The following is a 13,972-nucleotide window of genomic DNA, read 5'->3' on the forward strand; positions in this document are numbered from 1 at the left end:
AGGCATATTGACATTTGAGAGAGACATACAGCGAGGCATACAGTAATCACAGGTGTTGAATTGGGAAAGCTAGCTAAAACAGTAGGTGAGACAACAGCTAATCAGCTAGCAAAACAACAGCAGGTAAAATGGCGTTGACTAGGCAACGGGGCCGACAGATAAAAAAAACAAGCAGAATGGAGTACCGTGATTAATGGACAGTCCAGCGTGCATCAGCTATGTAGCCAAGTGATCAGTGTCCAGGGGGCAGCGGTGGATGGGGCAGGGGAGCTGGACTGGCGAGTGTTATCCAGGTTAAAAAACGAACAATGACTAAATAGCTTGTAGCTAGTTAGCTGGTTAGCTTCTGGAGGTTCTTGAGTGTGTTCTAAAAATAAAAAATAATAGCGATTCCGTATCACATTGGGTGAGGCAGGTTTCCGGAAGGTATAAACAAATTTTAAAGAAAATCGGGAAGAGATAGAAAGTACATATGGGCCACTGAGTGTTTGGGACGCGGCGATGCTGACGGTTAGCAGGTCTGTGCTAACAAGCTAAGAGTTAGCAGGCCGGGGTAAACAAGGTAGTAGTTAGCGGACCTGGGCTAAACAAGCTAGCAGTTAACAGGCCGAATTAGCAGGCAAGGAGATAGCGAGGGCTAGAGAGTTAGCCTTTGGGGGACGTCGCGATGGAGTGAGTCTGTTTATTCCTCTTCATGCGGTGACATCGATAGACCGGTCGTGGGTCCGGGTATTGTAGCCCAGGAGTATGCTACGGTGGCAGCACAGGGGCTCTGGCCAGGCTAGCTTCAAGCTACGTGGGTGGAAACGCTAGCCAGGAGTAATCAACCAGGGTTGCAGTTTAGCTCGATAGCTAGTTGTGAAGATCCAGCTGAAAAAAAATGTTCCGTTTGCGGTGGGAATCCGGGGATAAAAAAAAAATAATAGGTCCGTTATGCTCTGGTTAGCGTCGCGTTGTTCGAACTGGCGAGAGCTTTCCGAGCTAAAGGTTAGCTGATGACCGGTTAGCTGAAGACCGCTAGCATAGCTGGTGGTTAGCTGGCTAGCTTCAGTTGAGGGGTTCCGGTTCCGAAGTAAATATAAATACTTTCGGAAAAAGTAGCTACATTGGGTGAGGCGGGTTGCAGGAGAGTATTTGGAAGCTTAGGTTTAGCAAAATGTTTTTAAAGATATGTGAAGAAAAAAATGTAAAATGAAAAAGAGACGATATATACAGAGAGACGATACGACAGGACGACTTACTGCTACGCCATCTTGGATGTTCACTTACCTTTCCATTTAAACTGTATTCCTCTTTGTCACAGCAGGGTCAGTTTATTTTTAACAGTTTAAGTTGAACTTGCAGCAAAACTATTTAAGGCTAAATGGTTATTGTGATTTAACCTTTTCCAATCCATCATATTATGCTTCTCCATGCCAGTATGCCAGGCTACAGGTATAGGAACACCCCCCCCCCCCCCTCCCCTCTCAGAAGAAGATGCTTCTCCATGCCAGTATGCCAGGCTACAGGTATAGGAACCCCCCCTCCCTCCCCTCTCTCCGGTTCTCAGAAGAAGATGCTTCTTCCAAACCATCAAGTGTTGTATCTTGAGAAATTGTCTCTGGTGGTTGGCCAAACCTTTCTCATCCATTTACAAACATTCTCAGCCTCTTATCAACCACTCACATCATCCATTAATCTCATCAAACCATGACACACATGGCATGTACTTCCTGTACAGAGGAAGTTAACTGGAGGTGATGATCAGACCATAGAAGCAGAGAACTACCCTGCTCTTTAGAAAGTGCCCCCTCATCCTTATCGTCTCCATCCATCTTTCTATCCACGTCACTTGATCCAATCAGCCCCTAATAACTCCCCAACCATCCTCCTCCATCTGTCGCTGTCTCTGTCTGCCTGCCTGCCTGCCTGCCTGCCTGTCTGTCTCTAACCCATCATATTACCCACAGATGCAAATCTAGTTAGCTGTGAGAGCCCTGTGCCATGTGTGCCTCTGGCACTAACCACTATCATTGCATCTGCTGCAGGGCAGGCGGAGGGCGGCTGGGACTGGGAGTGTACACCATGTGAAAAACATCACTGCTAAACCTCCTCTGCTAGTACTCTCACAAACTGCCATGCCATGGAACCAGGCACTAGACACACACATAACATGTTCAACTTATGGACTTATTGCGTGTGGTTCACATTTTCAAACAGTCCATTTAGATTTTCCAACGGGGCTTTGCAGCCAAATAGCTTCTACCCCCTTACCTGGGAAAGCACCGAACAACAGACAGAGATGTTGGACCATCGATAAGGCGCAAATATGATGAACTACATTGATTTGGGGTTCACTTATATTGGGAGTAGTGCCTTTCCTCAGCCACAGTGTGTTATATGTGCAAAAGTACTATCTCACAACTCGATGAAACCTTCCCTCTTGCGCATACATTTAGAAACTAAACATGCCGATTTGAAAAATAAGCCACAGGAGTTTTTTAATTGAGAAGTAAGACGACTTTCGAGTAGTAAGACATGTATCAAACCAATAGGTTCCTTTAAAATAAGAAGGCTCTAGAAGCGTCTTGTATGGTGAGCTACCGAGTGGCTAGGACAGGCAAGCCCCATACTATTGTGGAGGACTTAATACTTCCTGCTGTCATGGCTGGGACAATGCTGGGGGAAAATGCAAACAAAAAAAGACAGACAATGCCTTCATCAAACAACACTGTTTCACAACGCATTAGTGACATGGCAGGAGATGTTTTGAAACAATTACTGCTTTGCATACAAGCCTGTGAATTTTATGCGTTACAGCTGGATGAGTCAACAGACGTGGCGGGCCTGGCACAGCTCCTGGTATATGTCTGTTACGTTTATGGGGGGTCAATTAAGGAAGACATCCTCTTCTGCAAACAACTGGAAACCAGGACAACAGGAGAGGATATTTTTAAAGTGCTGGACAGCTTTGTGGCGTCAAATGGACTTTGGTGGTCAACATGTGTTGGTATCTGTACCGATGGCGCAAAAGCCATGACAGGGAGACACAGTGGAGTGGTAACGCGAGTGCAAGCTGTTGCTCCCGACGCCACACTGCAGCCTCCCCCGAATGTCTGACAGCTTGAAAGACATTTTGGACAATGGTTAACTTTGTTAAAGCAAGGCCCCTGAACTCTTGTGTATTTTCTGCATTATGCAATGATATGGGCAGCGACCATGTAAAGCTTTTACAACAGACAGAAGTGCACTGGTTATCAAGGGGCAAAGTATTGACGCCTTTTTTTTAAATTGAGAGGCGAGCTTAAAGCTTTCTTTACTGACCATAATTTTCACTTGTCTGCATGATGACGAGTTTCTCACACGACTGGCCTATCTGGGTGATGTTTTGTCTTGCCTGAATGATCTGAATCTATGATTACAGGGACTCTCTGCAACTATATTCAATGTGCAGGACAAAATTGAGGCTATGGTTAAGAAGTTGGAGCTCTTCTCTGTCTGTCCAGTTAAGTGTTAGGGGGCGCTATTCTAATTTTTTTCTAATTTTGGGATGAAAAACGTTCCCGTTTTAAACAAGATATTTTGTCATGAAAAGATGCTCGACTATGCATATAATTGACAGCTTTGGATGGAAAACACTCTGATGTTTCCAAAACTGCAAAGATATTGTCTGTGAGTGCAACAGAACTGATGTTACAGGCGAAACCAAGTTAAAAATCCAACCAGGAAGTGCCGCATTTTCTGAAACCGCCTCATGCCAATGATTCCTTATATGGCTGTGAATGAGCTACGAATGAGCTTACGTTTTCCACGTATTCCCCAAGGTGTCTACAGCATTGTGACGTCTTTTTACGCATTTACATTGAAGAATAGCCGTAAGGGACAATATATAGCAAGTGGTCACATGGTGTTTCCTGCAGAAAATCTGGCTTAAAATACTGAGGTAGCCATTTTTCCAATCGCTTCTTATGAGAAACCAATTGCCTCGACGGATATATTATCGAATATATATGTTAAAAACACTTTGAGGATTGATCCTAAACAACGTTTGCCGTGTTTATGTCGATATTATGGAGCTAATTTTGAAAAAGGTTCGGCGTTGTAGTGGTAGCATTTTCCGGTCGATTTCTCAGGCAAGCATGATGAACAAACGGGAGCTATTTCGCCTTCAAAAATAATATTTTTTGGAAAAAAGGAACATTTGCTATCTAACTGGGAGTCTCCTGAGTGAAAACATCTGAAGTTCTTCAAAGGTAAATTATTTAATTTGGTTACTTTTTTATTTTCGTGAAAATGTTGCCTGCTGCCAGCAGAGCCTAGCATAGCATTATGCCATGATACTCTTACACAAATGCTTGTCTAGTGTTGGCTGTAACGCATATTTTGAAAATCTGAGATGACAGTGAGATTAGCAAAAGGCTAAGCTTGTGTTTGAATATATTTCATTTGCGATTTTCATGAATAGGAAATGTTTCTAGGGGTATTTATGTCCGCTGCGTTATGCTAATTCGTTTGAGGCTATGATTACGATCCCAAATCCGGGATTGCTAGTCGCAAGAGGTTTTAACAAGGACAACACACAGGTCTTTCCATCATTGTTTGATTTTTTGTGTGCAAATTAACTCAAGTTTACGGACAATGTCAATTGTGACATAGCGAAGCACCAGACTGAGCTGTGTACGCAATTACGCAGGTACTTTCCCGAAAAGGATGACACAAACAACTGGATTCGTTATCCCTTTCATGCCCTGCCTCCAGTCCACTTACCGATATCTGAGCAAGAGAGCCTCATTGAAATTGCAACAAGCGGTTCTGTGAAAATTTAATTTTATCAGAAGCTACTGCCAGATTTCTGGATGGCGCGGCCCTCAGAGTATCCTGCCTTGGCAAATGGCACTATTAAGACCTATGTGAATTCTCGGCCCTCACTAGCATGAAAACTAAATACAGGCACAGACTGTGTGAGGAAAATGATTTAAGACTCTCTCCAATTTAACCCAACATTGCAGAGTTATGTGCATCCTTTCAAGCACACTTCTCATTAATCTGTGGTGAGTTATTCACCATTTTTGATGAACAAATAAGGTTTAATATGTAAGATGGCTAAATAATGAGCAAAATGATTGATTATTATTATATTATCATTTGTGCCCTGGTCCTATAAGAGCTCTTTGTCACAACCTGGCTCGTGGGAAGTGACAAAAACTCACACTCATTCTTATATTTAATAAATGTATCTTATAGTGTGTGTGTGTGACAGGCTTACAATGATGGTAGAAAACAACATTTGAGAGTGTGCTGACCCTGGTGCTAGAGGGGGTACGCTGCTGGAGGTTGAATGTTTGGAGGGGTACGGCACCACTGCTGTAGGCATTTTTGGTACCCTTCCCCAGATCTGTGCCTCTGTCGGTCCTCTAAGGACAATTCCTTGGACCTCATTGCTTGGTTTTTGCTCTGACATGCACTGTGAACAGTGGGACCTTATATAGACAGGTGTGTGCCTTTCAAAATCATGTCCAATCAATTTAATATACCACAGGTGGACTCCAATCAAGTTGTGGAAACATCTCAAGGATGACCAATGGAAGCAGGATGCACCTGAGCTTAATTTCACTAATCGCAAAGGGTCTGAATACTTATGTAAGCAAAACAGATGACATGTGCGTGTTCGTGAGAGTCTCAGCTTTTCATAGATAGCTGTATCTTAAACCATTCAGAATCTACAGACATTTCGATATAAAAGACCATGCCCGGGTCGATTCGGGATCCGCCCTTGTTTTACAAACCAATAGTATAATCTAGAAGTCTGTAGCTCAAACACATGGTTTTTAAATGGAGTTAGAAGTCCCAAACACGCTGGCGTTATAGTAGGACTCATTGGTTTAAGGTTTTGTATATGGTTAAAACATTACGTTTAGGCGTTCATTCCGAGTGGTTAAGGTCACCGTTAAGGTTTGGGATAGGGTTAAAACCTTACCTTTAGGCATTCATTCCAAATGGTTAAATGCAGGGTTAACCCTTTAAAGCGCACTGACTGAATGACACAGGTGGGAAATGCTTTAAGAAGACATCCATCCGTTCGTCATCTGCTTTTATTCTTTAAGAAATGTTTATTGCCTATGGTATGAATATCAGTGAGTATACATGTTCCCCTTGTAGTATAGGTTAGTGGTCTAGAATAACAAATTAGAGGGAGTTACCTCGTTCCAACCAGCTGTATATTCCACGTATGTTCTGCTATTTGGTCCTCAACGCTGAATAATTTGTATTCTTTAGAAAAACGCTCCTTTTTCTTTTATATCGGCTCTTCCATCCCGGGATTATAGTTCAGATAGAATGAGCTGAAGGGTGCGTACTAGTTGTATACGAGGAAATTAGTGCCTCACATCTGACTCTGCACGACGAACTTTCTGTCACATCTATCATAATCTCGCCCACCAGCCGGGTCTCTCTCTGTCTATGTGTTGGTCTATGGGTCATTTAATTCGAGCCTGGGGAGGAGGTTACATCAATCATGACACTGCTATCTTTGCGGGCTGGATGTTTTTTTACAGACTCTTCCGGAAAGTAGCCTACTAAACCTCGACATGGTCTGAGTACGAACACTTCAAATGCACATAAAATAGAAATAAGAAAAACATGATATTTCTTGAAAACAAATTCAAATATACTGTAGTTAGCCTAACTCTTTTGTGGTTTGAATTGAAAAAGTTGTCTTAAAAATATTATTAAAGTGCCTCTAAACTTCTACAGTTTGTTTTGGCACCTGCTGTAAGAGATTATCTTTGTTGAATATCTAAATTGCACATACTTTCTGTATCAATTTTACACAGCCCTCCCTTTTGAAATCATACCCTATCTAACAAAAACGTACAAATGCAATATGTTGTAATGGGATCACGAATGGCATGGGTACACATTAGCCTGAGCAGCATACTCCGCTGGAATCACAGACAACATCCCACAGTCACTGAGGGCATGGAGGCATGGGCGGATCGGGCCATGCAAGGACATCAAACAAATCATCTGTCTCTTTAACTAATCCTTAATCAAACGTCAGGATTAAACACAAATTTCTTCTGAGCCACGGCTCGAAAGAGAGAGTCAGAAGTAGGGTCTTAGATTAAATGCGGAAGACACATTTCAGTTGAATGCATTCAGTTGTACAACTGACTAGGTATCCCCCTTTCCCTTTCTCTTTTAGATGGGGCCAGTGGGGTAGTGTAAGGTGTACGCAGGTACACACTTTATACCCATTTATTTTTCAGTGGGCATTGAATATACTCACGTCTTAATCCCCACCATGCGCATCAAAGTATTGCAGTGGAGGTGTACAGCATATACACCATTATTAATAAGGGATTTGGAACAGATAAGAATGTATAGCTTAAAATGTTGATAAACAATTATTTATTCACGTTTTAGAGCAGCAATGTGCTCATGGTGGTACGTGCGAATGTTCCAAAATGCAATTTGCAGGAACACACCGTTCTAAAATGCGCGCCTCACATGCAAGCGGTTTCGTAGACAAAAATGGATTGGCCCGGACATTAGGCAGGATTAGGCAGATTGACTAGGGCCGCATTTTGAAGTGTAACTGATCAAGACGCACCTCCAACACATAACATCTCACAGAATTCAATTTCTCTCAACCAGTGGCATATGGACATTTTAGGTGAGCGCTCAAAGGCAGGGGTGCAACATATTTTTGCTTGTCCATTCCCAGCACAGTTCTCCAGAGAACTGGAGAGAAGAATCACTGCAGCGCTCCACCAATATTCCAGCAAAAAATATTATAACATAAATCATGTAGCAGATATACCCTATGCTAGAAGAATATGGTATTTTCTGTAGCCTACAGGCTGGAGATCAAATGAATGGCAATGTAATCAGAAGGACACTTTTTATATCATGCACGTTTCTCCACTCAAATAGCCTAAACTCAATGGCGCCCAATCAAATATAAAATGCTCTGACGTCTTAATTAGCGTCATGTCCTGAAAACAGCACAGGTCAAAGTAAAATGGACAATATCGAATGGAGGCTTCTCACAACTGCTGTCCATGAGTTTTACCCCTTGTGCTAAACTGTCAATATCAGTGGTTTCAAGAGTGTATCCGTCTATTTTTGACGAGCTGATCATAACGAAATAAAAAAGACTTCTGCATTTCCCGCTGTGTTAACACATCGATTCCCATTGAACATAGGCTCAGGATAACTCCTCATAACGTTGGGTAGCTGATATTAAGAGCTTAAATAGACACATTGACCTGGCCAAATAGTCACAAGGATCAGGTCTAATAAAGGCAATACAACTGACTGTTTTACACAACTAGCTCTCACAGTCTCAGGTCTGAATTAGACATTCAGCCATGTATCTCAAACGTCACATTGTGATGTGTTTAAGATTACATTTAGGCATTAACTCAGAATTCTTAAGGTTCGGGATAAGTTTAGTCGTTAACCCCCGAAATTTTAAGGTTAAGTATTAACTCCGAATGGTTTAGGTAAGGGTTAAGGTTTGGCATAGGTTTAAAACAAATATCTAAAAACAACTTTCAGTGGTTGGATTAGAATTTGCAACCTTTGGAATTCGAGGCAGATGCTTAGGCCTAGACGTCTTTGTTTGGTTCAGATTTGGTCCAGTCTGGACTGGCCTTGATTTGGTCCAAAAACAGACATCTATAAAAAACGTACTTTCAACTTTTATTCAGAGCCCGAAAATTAACCTGATTTCAACATTTGAAAAAAAAGGTATTTTAGATCATTTTCAAAGTTTTTTGCCTACTTGGATTTTTCTAGATTTACTGGGGTATAGGAGGGCAACAATTTATATTTCTACCTGGCAGAATTATGTTATGATTATTTGCATCAATCCAGTGGCCATTTGTTTTGCAAACTACATATCATGTGCTACACACACACACTGCTAACCAAACAGTGCCTGTGCACTTAAATTAAATGGTAACTACAGTCAAAAAAAAATCTTAGATTATTTCCAGACATCAAAGTGGACTCATTATGTGGTTAAAGCATTTTTAGGACTTAGAACATCAAATTCTATTGTTTTTCTATTTAAAATTGTGACTTTGAGAACAAAAACCTGAAAGAATATAATAAAATCAAAAACCTGTGAATTACTGACTCAGTTAACAGCCTCATTTATTGGTTTCAATGGTTGGCCTACTATTAGCCTACTTGTACAATACAGCTTGGGATGACCTGGCTGTGAAAGACCAATATGAGATGTATCATTTTATATAATTCAGAGTGTATGTCACTGTTTCTCATAGAATTTTTGGGACAGGGCACCTGTCCTTCTCCAGGCGGGCCAGAACTTTTTCGCAAGATTTATATACCCAATTCTCCAGGAACCACTGCACTACTGGATGGGTAATGGCTATGGCCTGAGTCTGCAGCAATGACTTATATTTACACTAGATGACCTTCAGAGGGGGTGCTTATTTGAAGCTATGTCTTGGCACTTCCCCCACCGTTGTAAAACATATTTTGGAACTATAGAAATGCATTTATTAATGTCTACATTTGTTTTTGACACTTTTATTCTATTACAGACCCCTTATTGCATACTTCTAAATTAAATTATGTGAGTTAATATATACACAATAAAACATTTAAATATCACATTTGCATAAGTATTCAGACATTTTACTCAGTACTTTGTTGAAACACCTTTGGCAGCGGTTAGAGCTTCGAGTTGTCTTGGCTATGACGCAACAAATTTGGCACACCTGTATTTGGGCAGTTTCTTTCCATTTTTCTCTGCAAATCCTCTCAAGCACTTTCAGGTTGGATGGGGAGCGCCGCTGCTATTTTCAGGTCTCTATGTTCGACTGGGTTCAAGTCCGGGCTCTGGCTGGGCCACTCAAGGACATTCAGAGACTTGTCCCAAAGTCACTCCTGCTTTGTCTTGGCTGTGTGCTTAGGGGCATTGTCATTGTTGGAAGGTGAACCTTCGCCCCAGACTGAGGTCCTGAGTGCTCTGGAGCAGGTTGTCATCAAGGATCTCTCTGTACTTTGCTCCATTAACCTTTCTCTCGATCCTGACTAGTCTCAAAGTCCCTGCCACTGAAAACATCCCCACAGCATGATGCTGTCACCACCACACTTCACTGTAGGGATGTTGCCAGGTTTCCTCAAGACAGGACGCTTGGCATTCAGGCCAAAGAGTTCAATCTTGGTTTCATCAGACCAGATAATCTTGTTTCTCATGGTCTGAGAGTCCTTTAGGTGCTATTTGGCAAACTCCAAGTGGACTGTAATGTGACTTTTATTAAGGAGCGGCTTCCGTCTGGCCACTCTACCATAAAGGCCTGATTGGTAGAGTTGATGATTTATTTTATTTCACCTTTATTCAAACATGTAGGCCAGTTGAGAACAAGTTCTCATTTACATCTGCGACCTGGACAACATAAAGCAAAGCAGTGCGACAAAAACAATAACACAGAGTTGCACATAAACAATCGTACAGTCAATAACACCATAGAAAAATCAATGTACAGTGTGTGAAAATGTAGAAGAGTAGGGAGGTAAGGCAATAAATAACCCATAGAGGTGAAATAGTTACAATTTAGCATTAACACTGGAGTGATAGATGTGCAGATGATGATGTGCAAGTAGAGATACTGGGGTGCAAAAGAGCAAGAAGATAAATACCAATATGGGGATGAGGTAGTTGGGTGTGCTATTTACAGATTGGCTGTGTACTGGTGCAGTAATTGGTAAGCTGATCTGACAGCTGATGCTTAAAGGTAGATAGGGAGATATAAGACTCCAGCTTCAGTGATTTTTGCAATTCGTTCCAGTCATTGGCAGCAGAGAACTGGAAGGAAAGGTGGCCAAAAGAAGTGTTGGCTTTGGGGATGACCAGTGAAATATACCTGCTTGAGCCTGTGCTATGGGTGGGTGTTGCTTTGGTGACCAGTGAGCTAAGGTGGGGCTTTACCTAGTAAAGACTTATAGATGACCTGGAGCCAGTGTGTTTGCAAACTAATATGTAGCGAGGGCTAACCAGAAACCTAGGTATTTGTATTTGTCCACATATTCTAAGTCAGAACCGTCCAGAGTAGTGATGCTAGTTGGGCGGGCCGGTGCAGGCTACAATCGGTTGAAGAGCATATATTTCATTTTACTAGCATTTAAAAGCCGTTGGAGGCCACGGAAGGAGAGTTGTATGACATTGAAGCTCATCTGGGGGTTAGTTAACACAGTGTCCAAAGAAGAGCCAGAGGTAAACAGAATGGAGTCTGCGTCGAGGTGGATCAGAGAATCACTAGCAGCAAGAGCGACATCATTGATATATACAGAGAAAAGAGTTGGCACGAGAATTGAACCCTGTGGCACCCCCATAGAGACTGCCAGAGGTCCGGACAACGGGCCCTTCGATTTGACACACTGAACTCTATCTGAGAAGTATTTGGGGAACCAGGCGAGGCAGTCATTTGAGAAACCAAGGCTATTGAGTCTGCCAATAAGAATGCGATGATTGACAGAGTCAAAAGCCTTGGCCAGGTCGATGAATATGGCTGCACAGTACACTGTCTTTTATCGATGGCGGTTATGATATCATTTTGGACCTTGGGCGTGGCTGAGGTGCATCCATGACCAGCTCTGAAACCAGATTGCATAGTGGAGAAGTTACGGTGGGGTTCGAAATGGTCGGTGATCTGTTTGTTAACTTGGCTTTCAAAGATTTCAGAAAGGCAAGGCAGGGCGGATATAGGTCTGTAGCAGTTTGGGTCCAGACTGTTTCCCCCTTTGAAGAGGGGGATGACCGTGGCAGCTTTCCAATCTTTGGGGATCTCAGACGATACAAAAAGAGAGGTTGAACAGGCTAGTAATTGGGGTTGCAACAGTTTCAGTCGATAATTTTAGAAAGAGAGGGTCTAGATTTGTAGGGATCCAGATTTTGCAGCTCTTCCAGAACATCAGTTGTCTGGATTTGGGTGAGGGGGGCTTGGGCAAGTTGCTGTAAGGGGTGCCGAGCTGTTGGCCGGGGTAGGGGTAGCCAGGTGGAAAGCATGGCCAGCCATAAAAAAAATATTATTGAAATAATTGATTATCGTAGATCTATCGATGGTGACAGTGTTTCCTTGCCTCAGTGCATTGGGCAGTGATGGTGTTTTTATTCTCCATGGACTTTACTGTGTCCCAAAACTTTTGGGAATTAGTGCTACAGGATGCAAATTTCTGTTTGAAAAAGCTAGCCTTTGCTTTCCTAACTGACTGTGTATATTGGTTCCTGACTTCCCTGAAAAGTTGCTATTCAATGCTAATGCAGTACACCACAGGATGTTTTTGTGCTGGTCAAGGGCAGTCAAGTCTGGGGTGAACCAAGGGCTATATCTGTTCTTAGATCTGCATTTTATGAATGGGGCATGCTTATTTAAGATGGTGAGGAAAGCACTTTTAAAGAATAACCAGGCATCCTCTACTGATGGGATGAGGTCAATATCCTTCCAGGATACCCGGGCCAGGTCGATTAGAAAGGCCTGCTCGCTAAAGTGTTTTTGGGATCGTTTGACCGCAGACCCATTATGGCCGCAGGCAATGAGGCAGTGATCGATGAGATCCTGGTTGAAGACAGCAGAGGTGTATTTAGATGGGAAGTTGGTCAGGATGGTATCTATGAGGTTGCCTATGGTTACGGATTTAGGGTTGTACCTGGTATGTTCCTTGATAATTTGTTGAGGGCATCTAGCTTAGATTGTAGGATGGTCGGGGTGTTAAGCATATCCCAGTTTAGGTCACCTAACAGTGCGAACTCTGACGATAGATGGGGGGCAATCAATTCACATATGGTGTCCAGGGCACAGCTTGGGGCTGAGGAGGATCTATAACAAGCGGAAACAGTGAGAGACTTATTTCTGGAAAGGTGGATTTTTAGTAGAAGCTCAAATTGTTTGGGCACAGACCTGGATAGTATGACAGAACTCTGCAGGTTATCTTTGCAGTAGATTGCAACTCTGCCCCTTTTGCAGTTCTATCTTGTTGGAAAATATTGAAGTTGGGTATGGAAATTTCAGGATTTTTGGTTGCCTTCCTAAACCAGGATTCAGACACGGCCAGGTCATCAGTGTTGGCGGAGTGTGCTAAATCAGTGAATAAAGCAAACTTAGGCAGGAGGCTTCTAATGTTAACATGCATGAAACCAATGCTTTTACGGTTACAGAAGTCAACAAATGAGAGCGCCTGGGGAGTGGTGCTGGCAGATGCAGGGCCTGGGTGAACCTTTACATCACCAGAGGAACAGAGGAGGAGTAGGATAAGGGTACAGCTGAAGGCTATAAGAACTGGTTGTCTAGTGCGTTCGGAAAAGAGAGTAAAAGGAGCAGATTTTTGGGCTTGAAAGAATAGATTCAAGTAATGTACATAAAGGGTATGGTAGGATGTGAGTACAGTGGAAGTAAACCTAGGCATTGAGTGACAATGAGAGAGGTTTTGTCTCTAGAGGCACTAGTCTCTTGAAGCTAGGGGGCACTATTTTTATTTTTGGAAAAAATAACGTTCCCAAAGTAAACTGCCTATTTCTCAGGACCAGATGCTAGAATATGCATATACACTCTAAAGTTTCCAAAACTGTAAAAATATTGTCTGTGATTATAACATAACTGATATTGCAGGTGAAATCCTTAGAAAAATCCAATCAGGAAGTGACCCTTATTTTGAAACCCCTGTCTTTCTATGCATCCCTATTGCCAATTGAAAGGGATATCAACCAGATTCCTCTACGTATTCCCTAAGGTGTCTACAGCCTTTAGATGTAGTTTCACGCCTTTATGTTGAAGAATGAGCGTAAACGAACACATTGCGTAAGTGGCCAGCTGATGGCTCTCAGAGTGATTCTTGCGTAACAGAGAGCGGTAGCCATTTTTCCGGTCCTACTGAAAAGCCAACTGTCCCAGTTGATATATTATCGAATAGATATTTGAAAAACACCTTGAGGATTGATTATAAAAAACGTTTGCCATGT

At 42.4% G+C, this 13,972-nt stretch overlaps 1 protein-coding gene across 1 annotated transcript in view; it reads right to left on the minus strand.

Annotated features, from left to right (window-relative positions):
* Positions 1-6,440, minus strand: part of LOC115132122 (tyrosine-protein kinase HCK-like) — a 28,173-nt gene extending 21,733 nt beyond the window's left edge. Inside the window, exon 1 of the mRNA XM_029664383.2 lies at positions 6,180-6,440. The gene's annotated coding sequence lies outside the window, so the exon portion shown is untranslated. The remainder of the gene's footprint in view (positions 1-6,179) is intronic.
* Between the last annotated feature and the right edge of the window lie 7,532 nt (positions 6,441-13,972).

Source organism: Oncorhynchus nerka, linkage group LG7 (assembly GCF_034236695.1).
Source record: "Oncorhynchus nerka isolate Pitt River linkage group LG7, Oner_Uvic_2.0, whole genome shotgun sequence".
Classification (NCBI taxonomy): Eukaryota; Metazoa; Chordata; class Actinopteri; order Salmoniformes; family Salmonidae; genus Oncorhynchus; species Oncorhynchus nerka.